This window comes from Eurosta solidaginis, chromosome 2 (genome assembly GCF_040869045.1).
Source record: "Eurosta solidaginis isolate ZX-2024a chromosome 2, ASM4086904v1, whole genome shotgun sequence".
In the NCBI taxonomy this organism is placed as follows: domain Eukaryota; kingdom Metazoa; phylum Arthropoda; class Insecta; order Diptera; family Tephritidae; genus Eurosta; species Eurosta solidaginis.
In genome coordinates this window covers 236,695,810-236,713,659 of record NC_090320.1, presented here as the reverse complement: position 1 = coordinate 236,713,659, position 17,850 = coordinate 236,695,810, and the positions used below count along the sequence as shown (strand labels likewise).

The 17,850-nt window shown below is 34.2% G+C and overlaps 1 pseudogene; it reads right to left on the bottom strand.

Moving 5' to 3' along the window:
- Positions 1-246: 246 nt before the first annotated feature.
- LOC137240713 (protein spaetzle 3-like) overlaps positions 247-17,850 on the bottom strand; it is a 154,313-nt pseudogene continuing 136,709 nt past the window's right edge.

The following is a 17,850-nucleotide window of genomic DNA, read 5'->3' as shown; positions in this document are numbered from 1 at the left end:
TTTAGAGCGTTCATATAATTATTTCTCTTAGAGATCGCGTGTCGAATTGAAACATTATTTAATGTCACATAAATAAATACAATGAAATATGTAAATGTTTCACATGCACAGATGGGCAAAACATACTCTTAATGCTTTTTTAATACAATCGTATTTATTTTGATTAAAAATCAATTAAAAGTTATAAATTAGATTTAACTAGCGTATGTTTGTAAATAGTTTCCCGCCTACAAACCAGTCTGTATATAAATACAATAAGTAAAACATGTTTTTAATTTTTTTTATTTTTCAGTTAATTTTTTATTTATTTGTATTTGTACAAGCCAACAATTAATTATTATTTAAAAATTGTTTACATATATTTTTCTTTGTTTTATATATTTATGCATTTTATTTCTATTTTTTATATTAAAGTATGTATCCGTTAATGCATAGGCTCTAACGTACATACATTATTTTTGTTAGTTTATTTATTTGACATACAAACTTATTGCATAGTATTAAGATTTTTTTATAGTTTTCTCATTTTTATTTGTCTGTGTGTATGTTTTTAGTGGTTTCAAAAATTTAATTATGAAAAATTCATGCTCATTATTGACTATTTTAGTTTTCAACGCTTATAGCGCGCGCTGATTTACATTCCTCAGAATGTATACTGAAAACTCTTACATTGTGAATTTTATGACTATGTGGCCAGTTCCGGTTTTCACAAAGAATCTTCGAATTCATTTTTAATAATAATAAACCCAATGGATTAATACCCTCCAAAGCCCGCCAACCGACACGAGGGGCGCATCCGCATGACGCACGGATTTGTTTTTGTTTTTGCCGAGTTGTTGATAGGCGGAGCTTTGTTAAGCGTCGAGGTCTAAAACTGCTCAACTACAGAATAAAAATCATCAGCTGAGTATTATATACATAACACTTGAAAGTTAAACATATAGTAAATTGTTAAATAAGTTAACGCTTTTAGCATATACAAATTTTTATTTTTTTATTTTTATTTTGTTACGAGTTAAGATAGGATAGGAGAGTTTTCCTCATAGTCAAAAGTGAATCCGTCATATCAAATGAATTCGAATGAGAGTTAAAATCATGACACAAACACCGGAAAGGTTCATTTAATTCGAAATTAGTTCTGCACTGCCTCAAAAGAAGAGGTTTGTAATGTCTTGACGCTCGTGATGGGACATTGAAGTTTACTTCGTTCAAAAGAAAGTGGCTAGAAATTAGTCCATTCAATAGTTTAGCCATAAATAATACGCCTAGCATTTCTCTACGACTAGCGAGAGTTGGAAAATTGATAAGATTTAACAGAATAGTATATTATTATTATTATTAATAGATCTGGAAGCACTGCGACCTATCTGCAGATCTATTGTGCAAGACCTTTCAGCCTAATTTTGTATCTGGAGGCGCTTGATGTATCTAAGAACCGCTTCAGACTTTTTACTCTATATCACATAGGGATTAAGAGTCCCACCACCTAGATGGGATAGTCTCTGTCTAACTAGAGCGACGCCGGCGTTTCATCATCCAGCTCACAGAAACGACAAATTTGGGTATCAGAAAGATTTAATTTACTCAGGTGATATCGTAGACCGCAGTGTCCCGTGTAGTACCCAGTAAGAGTTCTTAGGTCCTCCCTGCTTAGGTTAATGAGTTCGACTGATAATTTCGTTGCCGGAAGTATAAACAGTTTGGTCTGCCTTTGGCCTGGGTAATCAATCCAGTGACGTCTGAATTGTTTAGTTTCCCAGTTACTTATAGTTTCCCTGGTGTGTGCTTTTCTGAGTCCAAAAAAGGGCTCTGGACCATAGAATGCTGATGTAGCACCCTGCTTTGCTAGGTAATCTGCATGTTCATTACCTTCATGTCCCTGATGTCCGGGAACCCATCCCAACAAAACCTTGTTTTTGGTTCCCAGGGCATTAAGGATTTCAGTGCATTCATCCACTAGCTTAGATGTAACTGTGCAGGACTGCAAGGCACACAGTGCCGCCTGGCTGTCCGACATAATGTAGATGCTCTCCGATATTGAGCCTCTCCGCAGACATTCTCTACCACAGACCTCTATTGCATGAATTTCTGCCTGAAATATGGTGGGGTAACATCCCATTGATTCCAGCTCCCGTTCTTCCGTCATCGAATTTTGATTCATCCGTGTACCAAACCTCTGAGTCAGGGTCATTATAAGGATTCCCTATTTCCCAGTGGGTCCTGTCCACAATGGACACTTTAAAGTTCCGTGAGATTCTGAGCTTACGGGACATTACGTCACGCAGTTATAATGAGGGATTTCCTATGAATTTTCTTATTACATTCATATGCCCTATCATATTTCCTTCCTTCAACACAGAAATATTTGGAAGTCTTAGTGCACCTAGTGTTGCCTGTTTTTCTATCAGAATAGGGAAGGGAGGTATTCCGACTAAAGAACTAAATGCGTCAGCAGGGGCGGTTCTCATCGCACCCGTTATGCCAACGCAAACTAATCGATGCAGTTTGCTTAGTTTAGCCATTGCCTTGTTTTGCGTGGCCTTCTGCCACCAATCTAGAGAAGCATAGGTGACTATTGGCCTCACGACAGTATTAAATGTCCAATATACCATTTTTGGACAAATCCCTCAGGTTTTGCCGTAGACACGAGTACAGGCGAAGAAAGCTCTTGTTGCCTTGTTTAGGATAGCATTCAAATGAGCAACCCTAGATATTTAGCCTCCATTGAGACTTGTATTTTTGTACCGCCCAGGGATGGTTCTGGGATGGATAATTTCCTTCTCCGGGTAAAAGGCATTATAACAGTGTTGTTAGGATTTATAGACAATCCTTTGGTATCGCACCACGCCTCTATGATGCAAAGGGCTTTTTGCAGACTATTATAAGGTGGAAGATTATATGCGGAGTCCCAATGAAAATTCCTTAAAGAAAAAAGTAAAAATTGCTTCTGTATTGACTCAAGCCTATCTGCATGAACTTGATATCGCGGATTCCAGACTATTGATTCGTATTCTAGTATCGGTCTAACTAATGTGGTAAAAAGGGCTTTGGTTACATAAGGGTCACTAAATTCTTTAAACCGTCTCTTCACGAATGACAGAACACCTCTAGCCTTATTGGCAGTAGTCATAATATGAAGATTGAAACTAAGTTTAGCAACCATCGTGACTCCCAAGTCAACAAAATAATTTACTGATACAAGACATAATTATCAATTATATAAGAGGCTGCTGGCAAAGATCTCCGAGAGAGGCACATTAACTTACATTTATTGATGTTCAGCGGCATTGAATTCGCGTTGCACCAAGCAACTAAGCAATTTAAATCCGCTTGAAGCAAGGGACGTTCTTCAATAGACGCATAGGAACTAAAAAGTTTTACATCATCAGCATACATTAAAATTTTGGAATACTTTATTAGGGTAGAGATGTCATTAATAAATAGCAAGAACAGAATTGGACCGAGATGACTGCTCTGTGGGACGCCGGAGGGAACATTAATGACATATGAAGGAGTACTTTTAAAAATTACTTCTTGCGTTCTACCGCAGAGATATGAAGATATCCACTGAGTGAGACCAGGTTGGAAGCCAAGTCGATCCAGCTTGTGGATGAGCTATGAATGGGAAATTTTTTCAAATGCTTTACTCAAATCAGTGTAAATAATATCGGTGTGAAGATTTTCTCTAAATCCATTAGAAACATGAGTTGTGAATTCAAGTAGGTTGGTAATGGTAGATTTGCCTTTACAGAATCCATGTTGAGAGTCTGCAATCAATGCAGAAATTGAAAATGTTAGCTGATTGGTAACAATGGCTTCAAATACCTTTGGGATGGCAGACAATTTTGCAATTCCTCGATAATTTTCTTCACATGAGCTACTGCCGTTTTTGTGGAGGGGTATTAGAAAAGATTCCTTCCAAGCAGAAGGAAAAACTCCATGTTTAAGGGACATGTTGCATAAATCTGTTATGGGCTGATAAATGTGTTCTGCGCATTTTTTGAGAAAACATGTGGGAATTAGGTCAGGACCGTATTTATAAGATTCCTCCAAAGAAGTTAAATAATTAAGAACCACTTCTAGAGATATTGATGGAATATTAATTGCGTTCAGTAAGTTAAGTTGATACGGGTATTCACTAGACAAAGAAATTAATTCAGCGAAATAGTTAGCTTTGAAAAATTGTGCAAATAAATTATTAATATCTTGATTCGCTAGAGAAGTCATCACGGTATTTCATACCAGAAGGAAAACCTTTAACCCTACGTTTAGAGTTCACGAAATCATAGAAAGCTTTCGGATTGCAAGTTATTTTCTTTTTCATCGCACAGAGATAGGTATTGTTACACTTTTTATTTAATTCAAAATATTTATGACGCAATATAGAGTACTTCAAGTAGTCGGAGTGTGAACCCGTCTTCTTGTACAGCTTGCAGGAACGCGATTTTTTATTTTTTAAAGATTTCAGTTCTTTGGTGTACCATATTTGGACTAGTTCAGTGGAAACACGTTTACGGTTAGGTACATGTCTTCCCAGAATAGCGTGAATGATTGCATTGAAGTCAGAAACGTTTTTGTCAATATCTGCACCGTATTTGGGCCAAACTATTGTAGATAAAATTTGGTTGAGTTTATTAAAATTAGCCTTCGCGAATTGGAATCTAAAACTAGAGTCGTTTTCTGTGGTAGTGCAACTCCGCGAACTTTCTTCTAATTCGTAAACTATTTCCAGCGAAGGATGGTAAGGGTCCTCAGGTACAGTAAGAGGTTCATTTCTCCTAAGAATGGATTTTGATGTATCATCAACAAATACCAGATCAAGTACCCTCCTTAACATGTTTGGAACTATATTTATCTGTCTTAGGCAAAGTTCAATTATTTCACCTAAAAAGTCGATGCTAGACAATTTTGAAGAAACCAGTATAATACCATAGTCGGATGCAGTCCACGATACGTGCGGAAGATTAAAGTCACCCAAGACAATTATCGAGTCAATAGGCTCCAACATTGAACTGATAACTATCAGTAACGAAATATGGTTCATATACACCGAGGGATCTGAAGATGGTGGGATAGAGCGAATGGCAATATAGGTAAAACTTATTCCCAGCTGGGTTCTAATGCACTTAAATTCCGTAGCTTCAATAACAGGTAAATTTACCTCAGCGGAAGGTATAGAAGAATGTACCGCGAGCAAAACTCCACCTCCAACTCTGTTCAAGCGGTCATTTCTATATATTTGGTAATCATTGCAATGAATCTCCGAATTAAAAATATGAGGCTTTACATTCTTTATTCAACCAAAGGAAAAACTTGTTTACTTAAAACAACTGTTAGCATTTGAAAACGCAAATTACAAAATTATTAAAATATTTTAATGTGCTTGCAATTTTGTGTAGAAAACGACAATACATACATAACTATAAATAATAAATTTATAAAATCGTCTAAAGTTAAATGCTTTTTTTTTCAATTAATGCACACTTTGAAACATAAAATTAGGCCTATAAAACTATAGAAATATTTTTTTCCTATCGAATTTTTTAAAACTATGAAATTATCTCAAATTCATCATCGCAATCTGGTTCCGCATCAGCATCACAGCCATTACTTGTCAAACCAGAGGCATTTATGTGATTCACATTTTCGAAATCTGCAAACAAAATTAAAACACTTTTATCAATCAAATTTCTACACATTTTTTATTAGTAAATTATCTTATATATAAATAGACAAGATGAAAAAATGTGGAACCGTTTTCTGCTAAACTATAATTCTAAGGTATACAAATTATATATGCATTGATAGGAAATTTTGAGCTGCACAGTAATCCATAAATAAAAAAAATTAAAAAATCATTTTAATATTAAAAATTTAACATAAAAGTCACACCACTACACATGCACTTATTCATACTATAGACACGCTGTGTGTGTGTATTTGCTTTTTGTGTACTATGCTGAATCGTGAGCATGGCCGAGGAGTTGCTTTGTACACAATAAAAATTAAACAAAAATACATAGCTGATCATGCATCAAGTATATTTCTTTTCTTTCCTTTGCTTTCCTTTATTTTCCAATCTATTCTTTTATTTTCCTTTCCTTTGTTTTCTTTTCTTTCTTTTCCTTTCCTTTCCTTTCCTTTCCTTTCCTTTCCTTTCCTTTCCTTTCCTTTCCTTTCCTTTCCTTTCCTTTCCTTTCTTTTCCTTTCCTTTATTTTCCTTTCCTTTCCTTTCTTTTAATTTTCTATTTATTTCCTTTCTTTTACTTTCATTTCTCTTCCATGCATATTCCTTCTTTCCATTCCTTCCTTTCTTTTCCTCTCCTTTCCTTTCCTTCCTTTCTTTTCCTTTCTTTTCCTTTCCATTCCTTTCCTTTCCTTTTCTTTCCATTCCTCTACTTTTCTTTTCTTTCATTTCTTTTATTTTCATTTCCCTTCCATTGATTTTCCTTCCTTTCCTTTCTTTTCCTTTCCTTACCTTTCCTTTTCCTACCTTTTGTTTACGAGAAGCAGATTGATTAAATCATACCCCTCCTGCCATAGCAATATAAAATTTCTCTATTTTGAGCTTACTTATTCATTATATTACCCATCGAATGTTCCTATTAATATATTAAAATGACAAATTATATTTCTTTTATTTTCATTTCCCTTCCATTGATTTTCCTTCCTTTCCTTTCCTTTCCTTTCCTTTCATTTCCTTTCCTGTCCTTTCCATTCCTGTGGTTGAATTTTTACCTCTGGGCGAACTCTAGTATAATTTAGAGACCTTCAGAATAACAAAAACTTACAGTTCGATTCTTGTAAAGCTTCTTATAATTTTCAATGACTGCCGCCGTCACCTCTGTTGCTCCCGTATTAGCGCGTGCCGTTGTTGCTACTGTTTTTGCTATTGTTGTACATGGAGCTTTACTTTTGTTAGCATCACTAGAGGCAGCGCCCGAAGCTGTCGTCATAGATGTACAGGGTGTTCTGCAGTTTAACAGCCCTCCAATAGAGTTTAGCGTAGTAAAATGTGATTCAATACCTGCCAATGTGGACACTCATTCTTGTGAGCGTGTTTTTGCGCTTTCGAATAGTGGTTGTGTGCACGCGGCCAATACTTTTGTGCGTAGGCTATCGGGTAGAACTTCGAAGCGAGGCGTGATTTGCAGAGGAAGCAATATGGGAGCATAAAAAAGAATTTATTATACAAGCAAAAAGAAAGCTTGAATAAGAGATCAAAAAATTTAGAAATTTTATATTCAGAATTTAAATTAAAAATATTTAAACTAAAAAAAAAAACTTTAAAAATTGATTTAAACTTTGAAGAGAAAAGGTATATTCTAAGCATTAAATATAGAAAAAAGAAACGAGTAAAGGTGTCTAAGTTCGGGTATAACCGAACATTATATACTTAGCGGGAGCTTCAATTGCACATTTCATTTCACATAAATTACTTTTCTACATAACACGTGGTACCGCCCGTTAAAAAAAATGTCTCCCCATTTGCTCTTACAATAAAACTTGATATGTGAGAAATCATTGATTCAAAACTAATTTTTGCTAACCTATAGCTTATTATTCTAGTCTACGACCCTTTTAAACTTATTTTATATCTAAGTTGCCGTGGCCTTTAACCGACCCCGTCCATTTTGACTAGAAATATTTTCTACTATACGGAAAATTTTTGTACCCATTTGTATTACGATCCGTTAATTTTTCTTCGAGTTATAGCTCCCGAAACATAGAAAATTGCTTAGTCATAAAAGGGGCGGTGCCAAACCCATTTTCAAAAATTTTAGTGTTTTCCAAATTAATGTAATAATTCAAATTAGAAAGTAAAATTCAATTGATAGAAAGCTTTTCTTCGCTAAGATATAGCTCATTATTTTCGTCTACGACCCTTTTAGAAATATTTTATATAAAAGTGGGCGTGATCTTTAACCGATCTCGTCCATTTTTTCTATAAATATTTCCTGTTATAGGGAAAATTTGTGTACCCAATTTTGTTTACGATATGTAAATTTTTATTCGAGTTATGGCTCCCAAAACATAGAAAATTGCTTAGTCATAAAAGGGACGGTGCCACGCCCATTTTATTAAATTTGAAATTTTTCCTGATTATTGTTATACATCCACTTGGGATATTGATATAAAGCCCTTTTTTGCAAAGATATATCTTATTTTATTCTCCCACGACCCTTTTAAAAATATTTTTTTATAAAAGTGGGTCTTTTAAAAATTTTTTTCAAATTTATATCAAAAGTCTCAATATCAGTCCACACGTCAAATTTCAACATTCTATGTATATTATTTACTAAATAATCAGGTTTTTTGTATTTTCCAAAATGTTATATATATAAAAAGTCGGCGTGGTTGTCATCCAATTTCGCTCATTTTCAATACCAATCTATTCTGGGTTCAGATAAGATCGTGTACCAAATTTGGTGAATATATCTCAATATTTACTTACATTATCGTGTCAGCGGACGGACGGACGGACGGACATGGCTCAATCAAATTTTTTTTTCGATACTGATGATTTTGATATATGGAAGTCTATATCTATTTCGATTACTTTATACCTGTACAACCAACCGTTATCCAATCAAAGTTAATACGCTCTGTGTGCAAAGCACGCTGAGTATAATAATCGTAAACTTAACATTTTAAGAATTGCTTTTGTCTTTATCGGCCTTTTGATAAATGATTCAAGGTTCGATTCGAGCTCAGGGCCAGAACGATAATTTTTATGCTAACTATTGTTTTTTTCGAACCTTGAATCCTTTATTAATAGGCCGACAAAACAAAACAATTGTTAATAAACCAAGAGCACATGAGAATGTCAATAAAAGTAATTGACAATAAACAAAAATCCAGCTATATCAGTGATTTGTAACAGATGGCGCAACGGTGATTAGCAGGGAAACCAAACATATGCGTTAAAAAATGTGTTTTATGCGCATAAAAAAGTCCTTAAAAACAGCGCTAAAATTTTTTTTCCATTGAACCTCAACTTCAAAAGATTTTCTTGGAATATAACGTTTATTTTTCTTTTATAAAAGGAAAAACATAACATGAACAGAACATAAGAAAATAATAAATTTTAAAATTAGTAGTCCAGGCGAGGAAGACGGAAAATCTGCTGAATACGGAATTGATTCGGACAATAGGTTTTTTGGGTTATCTTTCTGCCCTACTAGAGAAAATGAAAGGGTAAAAAAATAATATTTAAATATACAGAGGGTTCCTTTCTGCAGAAATTTAAATTGCATTTTTTTTTAATTACTTGGGCAATGGTAACAACTAGATAAACTAAACAAACCCATGGTCCGCGCCACTTCCTTGTTTAATCCGTGTCCCATGGGCTATGGTGGAAAAGTTAATTTTTAATATTTGATTAATTTTGTACATATGTGTGTATGTTGCTGTTAAAATAAACAATAAACATTTGTGCTAATTTTTCGAACAAAAAATTGTGTCTATTAGCACGATAAGCTGCGTTATACATGGAAAAACTTCTCTCTACCTCAACTGAGAGGTAATTGGTGCAAATTTAAAGGCAGCAATTTCAGATATTGAGAATTTTTCAAGAGGCTCCGTTTCATTAGAATTTTGCTCAGAAATTTGACTAGCTATTGTTTTTTTTTTTTGATATTAAAACCTTTATTTTTTTTAAACATTTGCAAATTTTTTTTACAGAGTCGGAGTCACGTTTATCAATAGCTTCTTTTACATCTTCAACTATTTTAATTTGATTAGCTAAACTTTAATTACTTGTTTGAAGTTGCTTTATGGCGTCAACTAAATCAGAAAAGTTAGATTTTATATAAATAAGTTGCAAACTTAAATCGTGATTTTTGAATAATTCTTGCATATCTTTCACAGATTGTGAATCCTCTGCATCCATCATCATAATAGCGATCCGTTGTATTTGTTGATAGTTTTCTGCATAATAAACTGCAGCGTGTATCCATGTTCCCCACCGCGTAATGGCGGTAAGGGTAGTTCGGGTTATATTTCTTTAAAAATTGCCAACCGTGATGTTGCTTTCAGAAATGATTTTTTTCCGCTTGCTACTAGTCGGGCAACAGTTGGGAAACGGCTGCGAATTTCCTCACATACCCTATGCAATCCATGTGTTAAACACGTCAAATGAACAACTTTCTGTTAAAAAACTTTAATCGCTTTTGCAACTTTCACCATGTACGGAGCAGTATCAGTGATGAAAAGAAGTATAGCCTCCTTGTTGAAATCTGGTCCGAAAATGTCAACTGAATCCGCAAATAGTCGAGCTATTGAGTAGTGATTTACTGACTCTAATAAAGCAATGTTTATCAAAAGTGTTTGCTTTGCGACTTTCTCATCTTTTGATAATACATATCGGCCTGACGCGTCAGTAGTTTCGTCCATTGAGATCCATAGGTATTGGTTTTTTATAGCGTTTTTGATATTATTTATTGTAAGCTCATATAAACTGCTGACTGTAGATCTGAAAGTGGTTTCTGATGGCAAGTCATAGCAATATATTTCTCAAAAAATGAATTCAGGTGGTCATTTCTTATTTTATACAAGGAATATCGGACGAAACGAAAGCTTCACACAAATCTTTCGCGAATTCTGCACTTTTCGATATATATGCTGTTAATAATTCTTGTGATTGGACTTGTAAGCTGGAATGCAGGCTGGCTTTTTCTTTATGCCCGGCGCTTTGTAAATGCTGCATCGCACAGGATCTGCGTTCTGCATTCACCATTTTATCACAAATGTTGCAATACAATATGCTTCCATCACTTCTGAAGACTGGAAACTCAGACACATACCTTGCCAACTAAGAAGATAGCCTTTATTTTACCTTTGGCATTATGTAAAGAAAGATTAGTTCATACTAATATAAACATTTAATTGTTTCCAGAAACTAGTGCTTACTTTTAACTTTAAATTTGCAAACGCTGTCTTTATATCAACTCAAGAAAATGTTCAGGTGTTTTTAAAAGTGCCAACAACTGTTCGAATTCCACGAACTGATGAATTAAAGTTCAAAATCAACGAATATTTACAAGTGGTGGCACTCAGACATACGTACATATTTGGTAATCTGGAGGTTAAATGTCAAAATCATCATTCGCATTCTTTATCAATTTGAACTCGCGTTGATTTTGACATTACTCACATATGTACTTTCCTTTACCACCACTTGTATTAACTCGCCTTTCCCAAAACGGGCAAGAACAAAAACGAAATGAAGTGCGTTTCTCTTTCTAGCTATCGTGCATGTTTATAAGAACAAGTAACGCAAAAATACCAATTTTACATTTGCTCATTTTTAGCTTTCGACAAGTGTTGGGAAGCGCAAAAGTTAAAGGCGATTTTAATTTTTTTTTTTAAGCTTAGCACCCTTCGAAATGGATCTATCTGCGCAGCTATTGCAGGTTGTCTGAAAAATGTTCTACCTTTTATTCCAAAAATAAAAAACAATTCTTCAAATTTAGCAAAATTAAAAAAAGAAAAAACAATAATTAACATAAAAATTATTAATCTGGCCTTGGGCTCGAATCGAAACTTGAATACTTTAAAAATTTTAAATTATTAATTAAAAATGAAAAATTAAAATATTTTGTTTAGAACTTTAACTTTCAGTTTAATACTAAAAAGGAAAAACAAAAATTCAAAATCGAAATGAAAAAAAAAAAAATTCAAAGTTTAAATTGTTTTAAGGTCAAGAAAAAAATTAAATTCGTAAGCAAAATATAACCCAAATGGACTGCTGATTAGAATATCACCCTTTCTCGGCCATCATTTCGAAAACGCCCTATCTCAGAATTCGGTTGAAGAACTTCCTGTGTCAGATTTTGTTTAAAAAATGCCCTATCTAAGCTAAATCTCAGTACATTTTGACACTGGCAGTGATCAAACCATTCTGAGACAGGACGCTATCATGTTTTCTGAGGAAGTTTTTGGAACAAATTCTGAAATAGGGTGATATTCCACTTAGCAGTGGAAATAGTAATGAAAATCAAGCTCAATTCAATAATTAAAAAGAAAAAAATTATAAAAATTAAATTCAAAATTTTCAGTTTAATACTAACGACAATTGATGCATGTTGGAACGATTTTCAGTCATCTCTTGTCAAATTTGGTTTTGAGACACCTAACTGCAATATCTAACTTCAAACATCAAACTCAAAATCTAAATTACAATGATTTCAAAGTATATGTAAAGTCGAGAACAAAATAAAAATCATAGCAAAAATATTTTATTAAAACTAACTTCCGGAAACGAAATCGAATTTATAGAAAACAGTAAATAATAAAAAAAAAAAAAACAAGTAACGGAGGCTAAGTTCGGGTGCAACCGAACATTATATACTCAGCTGAGAGCTTTGGAGACAAAATAAAGGAAAACCACCATGTAAGAAAATGAACCTAGAAAGGAAATTGTTTGTATGACATGGATATCAGATGGATGGTATTAAAGAGTATTTTAAAAGGGAGTGGGCCTTAGTTCTATAGCTGGACGCCTTTTCGAGACAGCGCCATAAAAGTGGACCAGGGGTGACTCTAGAATGTGTATGTACGATACGGGTATCAAATGAAAGGTGTTAATTAGTATTTTAAAAGGGAATGGGCCTTAGTTCCATAGCTGGACGCCTTTTCGAGATAGCGCCATAAAGGTGGACCAGGGGTGACTCTAGAATGTGTTTGTATGATAAGGGTATCAAATGAAAGGTGTTAATGAGTATTTTAAAAGGGAGTGGGCCTTTGTCCTATAGGTGGACGCCTTTTCGAGATAACGCCATAAATGTGGATCAAGGGTGACTCTATAATGTGTTTGTACGATATCGGTATCAAATTAAAGGTATTAGTTTGGGTTTTAAAAGGGAGTTAGTTGTATATGTGAAGGCGTTTTCGAGATATCGACCAAAATGTGGACCTGCGTGACCCAGAACATCATCTGTCGGATACCGATAATTTATTTATATATGTAATACCACGAACAGTATTCCTGCCATGATTCCAAGGGCTTTTGATTTCGCCCTGCAGAACTTTTTCATTTTCTTCTACTTAATATGGTGGGCGTCACACACATTTTACAAAGTTTTTTCAATAAACCAATCCAATTACCATGTTTCATCCCTATTTTCATATTTGGTTTGGAATTATGGCATTTTTTTTATTTATCGTAATTTTCGATATCGAAAAGGTGGGCGTGGTTATAGCCGGTTTTCTGCCATTTTTTATACCAAGATAAAGTGAGTTCAGATAAGTACGTGAACTAAGTTCAGTAAACATATGTCGATTTTTGCTCAAGTTATCGTGTTAATGGCCGAGCGGAAGGACAGGCGGTCGACTGTGTATAAAAACTGGGCGTGGCTTCAACCGATTTCGCCCTTTTTCACAGTTATCGTCACAGAATCTATGCCCCTACCAAATTTCACAAGGATTGGTAAATTTTTGTTCCACTTATGGCATTAAAGGTATTCTAGAAAAATTAAATGAAAAAGGGCGGAGCCATGCCCATTTTGAAATTTTCTTTTATTTTTGTATTTTGTTGCACCATATCATTACTGGTGTTGAATGTTGACATAATTTACTTATATACTCTAAAGATATTAAATTTTTTGTTAAAATTTTACTTAAAAAAAAATTTTTTTTTTAAGTGGGTGTGGTCCTTCTCCGATTTTGTAAATTTTTATTAAGCGTACATATAGTAATAGGAGTAACGTTACTGCCAAATTTCATCATGATATCTTCAACGAATGCCAAATTACAACTTGCAAAACTTTTAAATTACCTTCTTTTAAAAGTGGGAGGTGCCACGCCCATTGTCCAAAATTTTACTAATTTTCTATTCTGCGTCATAAGTTCAACTCACCTATCAAGTTTCATCGCTTTATCCGCCTTTGGTAATGAATTTACGCATTTTTTCTGTTTTTCGAAATTTTCGATATCGATATCGTTCATTTTAAATAGCGTTCTGAGATGAGAGCCCAGGAACCCACATAACAAATTTCATCATGATACCTCAAAATTTACTCAAGTTATCGTGTTAACAGACAGGACGGATGGACGGACATGGCTCGATCAAATTTTTTTTCGATACTGATGATTTTGATATATTGAAGTCTATATCTATCTCGATTCCTTTATACCTGTACAACCAAACGTTATCCAAACAAAGTTAATATACTCTGTGTTCGAAGCACGCTGAGTATAAAAAACGAAAAACATACTTTTATATCTAGCTGAACTTAAAAAAATTATTTTCGCAAAACCCCCTTACTCATGAAAAAGGTTTATAAAGCTTTTTAAGATTGCATTTCCATAAGAATTTCCAATCATAATAAACCTAATAATAAAAGACAGTTTCAAACCAAAATTGACTTAAGAATTATATATACTCATACCATAGCCATTGATGGATCCATTTGTTGAAAACTTATGCGACCAGCATTACGCTGATGGCGGCCACCGTTGTGTGATGGTAGCGTGCTCCGCCTACCACACCGTACGCCCTGGGTTCGCACCCCGGGCAAAGCAACATCAAAATTTTAGAAATAAGGTTTTTAAATTAGAAGAAAATTGTTCTAAGCGGGGTCGCCCCTCGGCAGTGTTTGGCAAGCGCTCCGGGTGTATTTCTGCAATGAAAAGCTCTCAGTGAAAACTCATCTGCCTTGCAGATGCCGTTCGTAGTCGGCTTAAAACATGTAGGACCCGTCCGGCCAATTTGTAGGGAAAATCAAGAGGAGCACGACGCAAATTGGAAGAGAAGCTCGGCCTTAGATCTCTTCGGAGGTTATCGCGCCTTACATTTATTTTTATTTTTTTTATAACGCTGATGAAATGTAGCATCGAAATCAATTTCATCTAGTGATGTCTTCTGACCCACTGATCCACAAAGCTGTGTTGTATGTGGATCGAGAAATAAAACTTCATCATCCACAGAGCCAATAAAATATAAAGCTTGATTTGGATGTCCACTGTTCATGCCACAACTACTCGCTAACTCAAAACAAGTTTTAAGTGCAGGTATATAAATGGGATTTATATCACTTAGACCCAAACGTAGAGCAATGATGAGTAATAAAGGCTTCCATGTATCATCATTATTGGGATTTTCAAGGCAAAGTGAATCTATGTAGCAAAAAGAAAAATAAGTAGAGTTGAGATGAGTTTATATTTTCGTAACTCACATATATCATCAGTCACTATTGTATTATACATTGCCACATGTACGACTATAGAGCACCAGTCATCGTAGCGCACGAGTTTTCTAGGTAGGGAGCGAGGAAAATGGTGAGTTCGAAAACTGTTTACTTATTATTTGACATTGCCTACTTACTTCAACACATGCTCTACTTTATAGGGACCAAACCACTGTCCCATTTTTGTATCCTCCGAATCGCCCGTCAAAGCAATTTTTTGTGTTGAGAAAAAGCTTTTGCGTGAATCTTCAAAACGATTTACCGATTTTTAAATATGTCGCACCACTAATTTCTGGTGTCCAAAACCAATTACGTCCAAGATGTAAATCAATTAAGGCTTGTGCCGATAACATTTGGCCACAATGTAGCATGCATCCCCAGCATTTAATTTATCGGTGGTTAATTGTGGCGCTGCCAAGGGAACGAAGCCACGTCGGTAGGTGCACCAGAGACGGGATTGTATATCGCGGCGTATTAAATCGAGCACTGTGGAGACAGAATAATTAAGGTTTTATTATTTCATATGCAAGCACAATCAGACAGTTTTTAGTCTGTCCCTTAGTACGCCAATAGGAACCATAACGCAGCCTGTTTCCGCTGTAATTAGCCCGTTCAGGAGAACGCCTTCATGAATTGCGGGGCCTCATCAATCAGTTGCCTGTAAGGATTACCAGGTTTCAGAGTATTTAATAATATGACCACATTGAACTTTCTAGGTCATCCCGCCACTTAACTCCCTCTAGTTCAATGAGCAGCTTGGGGTCGCCAGAGCCTCACCCGCTAATTATGTATGTATTACATGCTCGCTAATATAATAGCACCAATTAATTGTGCAAATATATAAACAAATCACATGGAAATTTGCTGTTGAAAAAGCCAAATGTGTCAAAGTATTTACGTTGCACCCATTTCCTGAAATCTAGAAGTTTCTATTAATTGTACAAATATCAATCTTTCTCAATTCAATAGCACCAACTAACTGTGCAAATATATAAACAAATCACATGGAAATTTACTGTTGAAAAAGCCAAATGTGTCAAAGTATTTACGTTGCACCCATTTCCTGAAATCTAGAAGTTTCTATTAATTGTACAAATATCAATCTTTCTCAATTCAAAAGCACCAATTAACTGTGCAAATATATAAACAAATCACATGGAAATTTACTGTTGAAAAAGTTAAATGTGTCAAAATATTTACGTTGGGCTTATTTCCTGAAATCTAGAATTTTCTACTTATTGTACAAATATCAATCTTTCTAAATTCAATAGCACCAACTAACTGTGCAAATATATAAACAAATCACATGGAAATTTACTGTTGAAAAAGTCAAATGTGTCAAAATATTTACGTTGCACACATTTCCTAAAATCTTGAAGTTTCTACTTATTGTACAAATATCAATCTTTCTCAAGTCAATAGCACCAACTAACTGTGCAAACATATAAACAAATCACATGGAAATTTACTGTTGAAAAAGTCAAATGTGTCAAAATATTTACGTTGTACACATTTCCTGAAATCTTGAAGTTTCTACTAATTGTACAAATACCAATCTTTCTCAATTCAATAGCACCAACTAACTGTGCAAATATATAAACAAATCACATGGAAATTTACTGTTGAAAAAGCCAAACGTGTCAAAATATTAACGTTGGGCCCTTTTCCTGAAATCTAGAAGTTTCTACTTATTGTACAAATATCAATCTTTCTCAATTCAATAGCACCAACCAACTGTGCAAATATATAAACAAATCACATGGAAATTTACTGTTGAAAAAGTCAAATGTGTCAAAATATTTACGTTGTACACATTTCCTGAAATCTTGAAGTTTCTACTTATTGTACAAATATCAATCTTTCTCAATTCAATAGCACCAACTAACTGTGCAAATATATAAACAAATCACATGGAAATTGACTGTTGAAAAAGCCAAATGTGTCAAAATATTAACGTTGGGCCCATTTCCTGAAATCTAGAAGTTTCTATTAATTGTACAAATATCAATCTTTCTCAATTCAATAGCACCAATTAACTGTGCAAATATATAAATAAATCACATGGAAATTTACTGTTGAAAAAGCCAAATGTGTCAAAATATTAACGTTGGGCCCATTTCCTGAAATCTAGAAGTTTCTATTAATTGTACAAATATCAATCTTTCTCAGTTCAATAGCACCAACTAACTGTGCAAATATATAAACAAATCACATGGAAATTTACTGTTGAAAAAGTCAAATGTGTCAAAATATTAACGTTGGGCCCATTTCCTGAAATCTAGAAGTTTCTATTAATTGTACAAATATCAATCTTTCTCAATTCAATAGCACCAATTAACTGTGCAAATATATAAACAAATCACATGGAAATTTACTGTTGAAAAAGTCAAATGTGTCAAAATATTAACGTTGGGCCCATTTCCTGAAATCTAGAAGTTTCTATTAATTGTACAAATATCAATCTTTCTCAATTCAATAGCACCAATTAACTGTGCAAATATATAAATAAATCACATGGAAATTTACTGTTGAAAAAGCCAAATGTGTCAAAATATTAACGTTGGGCCCATTTCCTGAAATCTAGAAGTTTCTATTAATTGTACAAATATCAATCTTTCTCAGTTCAATAGCACCAACTAACTGTGCAAATATATAAACAAAT